The 6964-nt window shown below is 33.9% G+C and overlaps 2 pseudogenes; both read left to right on the forward strand.

Annotated features, from left to right (window-relative positions):
- Positions 1 to 2773: 2773 nt before the first annotated feature.
- LOC149894710 (uncharacterized) lies at positions 2774 to 5667 on the forward strand (annotated as a pseudogene).
- Positions 5668 to 6033: 366 nt separating this feature from the next.
- On the forward strand, positions 6034 to 6885 carry LOC149894711 (uncharacterized; annotated as a pseudogene).
- The last annotated feature ends 79 nt before the right edge of the window (positions 6886 to 6964 follow it).

Raw genomic sequence — 6964 nt, forward strand, 5'->3', positions numbered from 1 at the left:
TACAAAGAGTACTCTACAAAAGAACTTGGTTGAAGTCACATCAAAGGACAGACTTGCTGCTGAAACAGTTGCAGTGTCAGTCATTTCTTCATCTGAAGCATCTCCATATGGAACAATTCGTCTCAAACAAGCACAAGGAAGCAGTCCATTTCCAGTCCTATAAGGTAAATAATGTCTATAATGTGATTAAGAAATGTAATTAGTTTGTATACTAGTTGAGAATCTTGACAACAGTTTGTAATTTATTTGCAGGTTCATCACGATCAAAATGCCTCTTTCCAGAAAAAGTAGTCCTTGATGTTAAAAATTTAGCAAAAGTGCAAATGAACACTGGTCTTTCTACTCTGGAGTGCAGAAACTGGTTTCAACCTTGAACAATGTGTCACAGACCCGCATTGTAAGAAAAAATTTTGCAACTAACTTTCAGTCTTTTGGGCGACAACTTGCATCTGAATTTATTCACACTGAGGTTCTGTTTTCATCAGAAAGCAAATCAGCAGAACCAAAAGTAGTTGCAAATTGCATTAGTGCAAAGTCTCTTCTAGAAAAAACTCGACTCAAAAGAAACATTTCTCAAAACCACCTTGTGAAAGTGGGTATATATGAGGGAGGAGATTTTCTCAAAGTCAGTTTGGGTGTTATTGATTTGCAACAAGCCCCACAATATGTCACTAGAAGACTTCTGACTCATCAAACTTCAAAAGATTCCAGTGTCAAAAGCCAGCTTTTACTTTCTGTTTCTGAGGAACTTCCAGAAACCTATGAGAATGTGAAAACAATCTTAGAACTCGTCCAAGTGTACCAAATAAGTTTCTTCTTGTCTTGTGACATGAAACTTGCAAACATTATTTGTGGGATTCAGTGACAAGCTAGTTCACACCCTTGTACATGGTCTGACATTGATGCAAAGAATCTTGCAAGCTGTGGAACTCCTCGAACCTTTAAATCTGTCAAGAAAAATATTGAAGCTTTTATTGCCTCTGGGAGTGATAGCAAAAAAGCAAAAAGTTTTACCAACACTATTCATTCTCCAATTATCAGTCTTCCTGATGATTCTCTCCTTATTTACCTTATCCCTCTAATGGAGCTCCATCTGCTATTAGGAGTTGTGAAAAATCTGCTTTAGTCACTCTAAGGCTCTTGGACTAATGTTGGCAAGTGGCTTTCTGGACTACACATTCAAATTAAGCCGTACCATGGTGGTCAGTTGGGTGGACCAGAATGCAGAAAGATCCTGAAAAACATTGACTTACTTCAACAGCTAGCTGAAAGAGAGTCTGCAATTCAAGTTTTTGGCTACGTTGACACTATGCGAAAATTCAATGCTGTTGTAGAGTGATGCTTTGGCAATGAACTTGACACAGACTATTCTGAAAAAATCCAAAGTTTCAAGGAATCCTACATTGCTCTCAATGGGCCATCTGCAACACCAAAAGTTCACACAGTCTTTCACCACATTCAACATTTCATCAACAGAAGGAAATGCTCACTAGGCATCTTCAGTGAACAAGGGACAGAGGCACTACATCATGAGTTTAAGCTCCATAGGCAAAGATTCAAACGTTTTCCTGACCATCCTCAATATGCAGAGCACTTGACCAATTGTCTGGGTGATCTTAACAGCAAGCACATGCGAAGAATGAAAACTTAGAATTAAATTCAGAATTGTGATCAGTTTTTAAGCTTGTCAAAGAAAGAAAAATAGTATTTTCTAATCTTATTTTTAGAATTTTATCACCTTTTCAATCTTTTGTGATTGTTTGATGAGTTTATGTTAGAAAATATATATTTGAATAATAAAAATTAATAAATTCCTTTCATAGATCCTTCAAATTTTAGGCGTAAATTTAAAATGCAATTTTCTCTCTCGGACGCCAATCAGTGATTTTGAGTTAAGTACTTTTTTGATCCTCTAGGTATATACTATCATCCCTCAAGAGGGTTTCTCTGGGTCAGATGGTTTGGGTGGGAAGCCTTTTTTTGGAACAGTGAATAGCAAACTATCTCGCAAATATTCTTCTTCCAAATTTTCTTTTCAACTGAGTTAAATATTTGAAATCAAAATTTGGTTGTAAAAACTTAAAAAAGCTGTTACATAATATGCAGTGCGGAGTAAGGAGCGATCTTCACCTAAACTTGCTGATTGGACCATGTGCAATTTAGAATGTTTTGCATTCCAGTGAGAAATCTTCAAAAGACAAAGATACTCCCTAAATCCAATAAAATATTTTTTCTGTACGCAGAAAAATGGTTCTTAAAAAAAGCGACTTTATGTATTGAATAATTTTATACTTAGAATATATTACATTTTAAGTAGTTAAATAAATAAACATATATCAAAATCAGTGTTTGGAAAGTTCCATTTTAAGAGGATCTCGTTCCGTTCCCCTCTCATTTCGAAAAATTAGAACTCGTTCTAATTCCTCCTTCCTTGTTCAAAAAAGGAACTCGTTTCACGTTCCTACTTTGTTCCTTTTTTTAAACGTATTTTTACATATAAATGGTCATGCTTATACGACATCTATAAAAAAATGAGAGCAAATTTATTGTTTTGTTATGCGAGTGAGGTTTTTTTAATAGATTTTATTTTATTATTACATTTAGAAAATTTTTTGATATTTCTGAAGTCCCGCCGGCCTAGTCTGCCTCTAAAGGTACTTTATTCTTTGAGGGCGGCGTTTTTAATATCCATTTAAGTTTGTTAGTATTTGTCTCTAGTAATGATGATAAGGGATTTAGGAAGAATTGAATCAACGTTTATGTAGAAGGGTGTATGGAGGTTGGAATCGAGGTTGAGGGTATGTGGATTACTTGGTTAGGAAAGGGTAAGGTTTGGGGATAGTTTAGTTAGGGATGGACAAGGTTTAATCGTTAAAGGTTTAAGGTTGTATTAGCTGTCCTCAGTATATTCTATTACGCATTACAACTTAATAAACGTTCTATTGGTGAGTAATAGTCAGCACTCTTTTATTCATTAAGTATAATACAAATAATATTCTCTAACAGTTCTTGAAGTGTTCAAATATCTTTTCTTTATTTGAAACTTCTGGTTATTCTTCTTTAATATTTCTTCTTCTTTTTCTCTTTTATTCACTTATAAAACTGCTTGTTCATCAAAGTACTTCTTCAATCACATAAATTCCCTCTGTTTAAAAACCTTCCCTAAAAACTATTTTAAAACTTTCTCTTTAAAACTCCGTCTTCTTTCTCCCATTAATCCCTCCTTACTCATCCGTCAAACTTTTTTTAAGCTTTTATAGTTTTTAGTTGTTTTTTGGTTGCGATACCTATTCATCATTTGTTTATGTGGCAGGTTGATGAGTCTTCACGTTTACGTCTTTTCCCAGTTGTATTTAGCTTTTATTCTTTTCGTTTATCAATTATTTATATGAAGAGAGGACGAGTCATCTTGTGTATGTCTTTTCCAATCGTTTTTTTAAATTTAGTTCTCCTTCCTCACGATACGTATATAATTGAGTAACTAATATCAGTTCGGAAGTATGAGCATTATAAAAATGTTATTGGAAAATAGTCTAGTCAAAATAAGTTTAAAAAAAGGCTAACCCGGAAAAAATTTGGCTATAAATGAATTTGGTATCATTCGAAGCGTAATTTTATATACTTTAATATATCCAAAATCCACCAAAATTCGTATTGGGCAAAAAAAGTTATAAATATTATTGTTGACCTCACTTTGTAGATTTTTTTTAAAAGATGAACTAAACCCGTACGACTTGCTGTCAATAAGTTGTGATAATTCAGCGAAAAATGACGCGGTTCATATAATATTTTGTAAAAATATAGTTTAAAGTTTACAAATTATAAAAATGTATAAATTAATTACATAAAATGCTGACATTATCTATAAATAGGACTGAATAGATTACTCGAACTTATTTATGCAAGCAACTCTGTCACGCATATAATTACTGGTAAAGCAGTAGCTAGAGCACTAAGAGCTCACTTCGTAGTTGAGTCTGCTTAATGAGTCTGCTTTTTAAACAAAGCCCCAAAGATGAAGCTGATAGTTCTCTAAAAAATATGTATCAGGATCTGGTCCAAGGAAACATTTGGAAGAGATAAACAATAGCAGTGTAGTTATAAGATTTACAAATCTTATTGAAAATTTAAAAATAAAGCTTTCCCATTCATCCAGAACAGCAAAACGATGGTTGCAGTATCTTGAATACATAAGCATTATCAAAATGTTCATCAGAGCAGAGAGAACTGGGAACTGGCACAAATATCTGGAAGCCATCAGGCTGATGCTTAATTTATTTGCCACAACAGGGCATATAAACTATGCCAAAAGTGCTCGGTTATATCTACAATCCATGCACTCACTTAATTTGAAGCATCCTTGGCTTTATGAGCAGTACTGTAAATCAGGTTACCATTGTATTAGACGCACAGATTGATATTGGGCTGGTCTTCGGCCTGATTTAGTAATTGAAGAGTGCATGATGAAATCAATAAAAATCAATGGAGGCTAAACCAGAGGAAGGGGTATACCAGAGGCTAGGAGGAATCTTTGGGTCAGTACCTTGCACGAATGCGAAACAATCCATGGTTCCATGTCAACATTGACAAAGAATTGTTTTGAGAGCAGTCAGCAACATTGTGAATCTGGTGAGTCTCGGTGAAAAAGAGAAACTAAAGATTTTTTAGCATTAAAGGAGCTGCTCGAGCTGTTTAACCCATTTGAATTTCAAGACTCAGGACTTCAATGTATATTTACTGGCCTATGTGCTGATAAAGAAGATGACATCAATTGTAATCAAGCAGAAAATGTGGGTTTAGAGATTCAAAACCATCTTAATAATATTGTAGTAATTAAGCAGTTATCAAGCGTTCAAAGCAGGTCAAGACACTTGCCAAGTTGATGCCATCTGTTAAAGTTAATGGCGATGCAGTCCACGTAGATCCTAATATTTTGTTCCAAAGACTAATCATGCTAATTGAGAAGGTTGAAGATTTAACTGACTGCTTCAAATATGAATTAACACCGGAGCCCACATCTCTCTACAAAGATGGATTAATGACAAAACCAAACAAAGCAGCGTTTGGTAGAAACTCATTAAGGATTCAACAATTTTAACAGTGAATAATGACACAACCTATATTCTTGACGGCGGAGCTTTGCTGCGTCGAGTTTTTTGCAGTCTCTCAGCTACATATTCAGATATTATTGAACAATATTGTACATATATTACAAAAAAGTATGGTAATCATACTTTAATTGTTTTTGATAGTTACAAATCATCCATCAGAGATCAAGAACATCAAAGGAGAGCAAGAAAGTCTATCAACATTGTATTCCAACCAAAAAACCAAGTGAACTGCAAAAAATTTGAATTTCTATCAAACAGCAATAACAAAACTGCTTTGATCAAAGCATTGGGAATAAAGCTAAGAGAAAAAGGTCATATAGTAGCGGAATGCGAAGGAGACGCTGACAGAATCATTGCTACAAAAGGAATTAAGCTTGTACAAAATTGAAAATGTGTGACTATCATAGCTGATGATACAGACATTCTTGTTACGTTGGTTCACATGTGGGATCAAACCATGTGTGAGATTTTTTTGCGCCGCAAAGCTAAAAAAAGTATGAAAAAAAAAAAAGGAAACAATCAGCATAAAGAATGTTACATTAAGTTTATCATATAACGTGAAAAAATGTTTGTTGTTTATCCATGCATGAAGTGGATGTGATACTACCTCTGTGCTTTTTGGTCAAGGAAAGATAGCTGTAGAAGTTTATTGAATCGATTAGTGAGTTTGCTCAATCTTTATACACAGTATTCCAAGATCCCTTTGCAACACAAGATCAGGTAGCTAATGTTGAAATACAAGTGGTTTTGAATATGTATGGTATGCAAGACAATGATCATATTTTTTTTATTGATTTAAAATATTGTTTATTTCATAATTATACGTCCATATTGTTTTGCAGAGGTTTAATTTAGCTCAACTATTACTATAGGTGAAAAAAATAAACAAGTCTCGCTAGCACAACTTAGGAAACAAAAATATATGAGAATGGTGGCAACTTCCAAAAAAGGAATTCAGCCAGAACGACTACCACAAACTGAAAGCGCGATCAAGTACCATTCGTTTCGAGTGTATTTACAAATTCAGCAATGGTTGGGAGTCAATATGGATGAAACAAAGTGGGGATGGAGAAGGGAAAATGACGTTTTAGTACCTACAAAGACGGACAAGGTATGTATACTGGAGCAGCAAAATAAACCACAAATGCCGATTTTACTTTCAAAACGGATTTCTTGAAAATACTCATTTTTCAATAAACAATCTAAGTTTAAACCAGCTCCCAAAAATAGTTTTAATTAGCTTTTCAACTTAAGTATTTTTTTATTCAGGATCCTGCACCAATTCACATTCTTAATATCATAAGATGTAACTGCGGCACTAATGCTAAAACACCATGTAGAAAACAATGCCAATGTCGACTCATGGAATAAATTGCATGACATGTCATGTCATTTTTTGAAAGTAACTATTACTTTTGTTACTCTATAAATGGTTGAAATGGCGGCTTAAATTATATCACGCGTTTCTTGCGCATTATTTTACTCCACATTAATGTGCAATGTTTCAGTTTTTAAAGAATTTACACTCGACTAGCTTTTTATGAAACAATATCTCCACAAAATTGTGCAAATTATGACCTCTACACTTAGTGTCGAATTTTATGTCCACACTTTCCGCGAGAGTGCAGCCTGCGGACAGTGCCAAGGTTTGGAGTGCACAAATGCACCAAAAAATAACGTCAATATCGATGACAGCGAAAATGAATATGAAAGTAGTGAAGATGGAGATGGAAACATTTTTGAAAAAATGTTTGACTTTTGCTATTTTTTCTAATTATATTAGTCGAGTGTAAAAAGCACTAACATTTAAACCTTAAATGAAAAATTATTCAAAAGTAGTTAAAAATATATTT

The sequence above is a fragment of the Hydra viridissima genome, unplaced genomic scaffold (genome assembly GCF_058129835.1).
Source record: "Hydra viridissima isolate aposymbiotic clone 2 unplaced genomic scaffold, HvirCarnegie_v1 scaffold_1, whole genome shotgun sequence".
Taxonomy (NCBI): domain Eukaryota; kingdom Metazoa; phylum Cnidaria; class Hydrozoa; order Anthoathecata; family Hydridae; genus Hydra; species Hydra viridissima.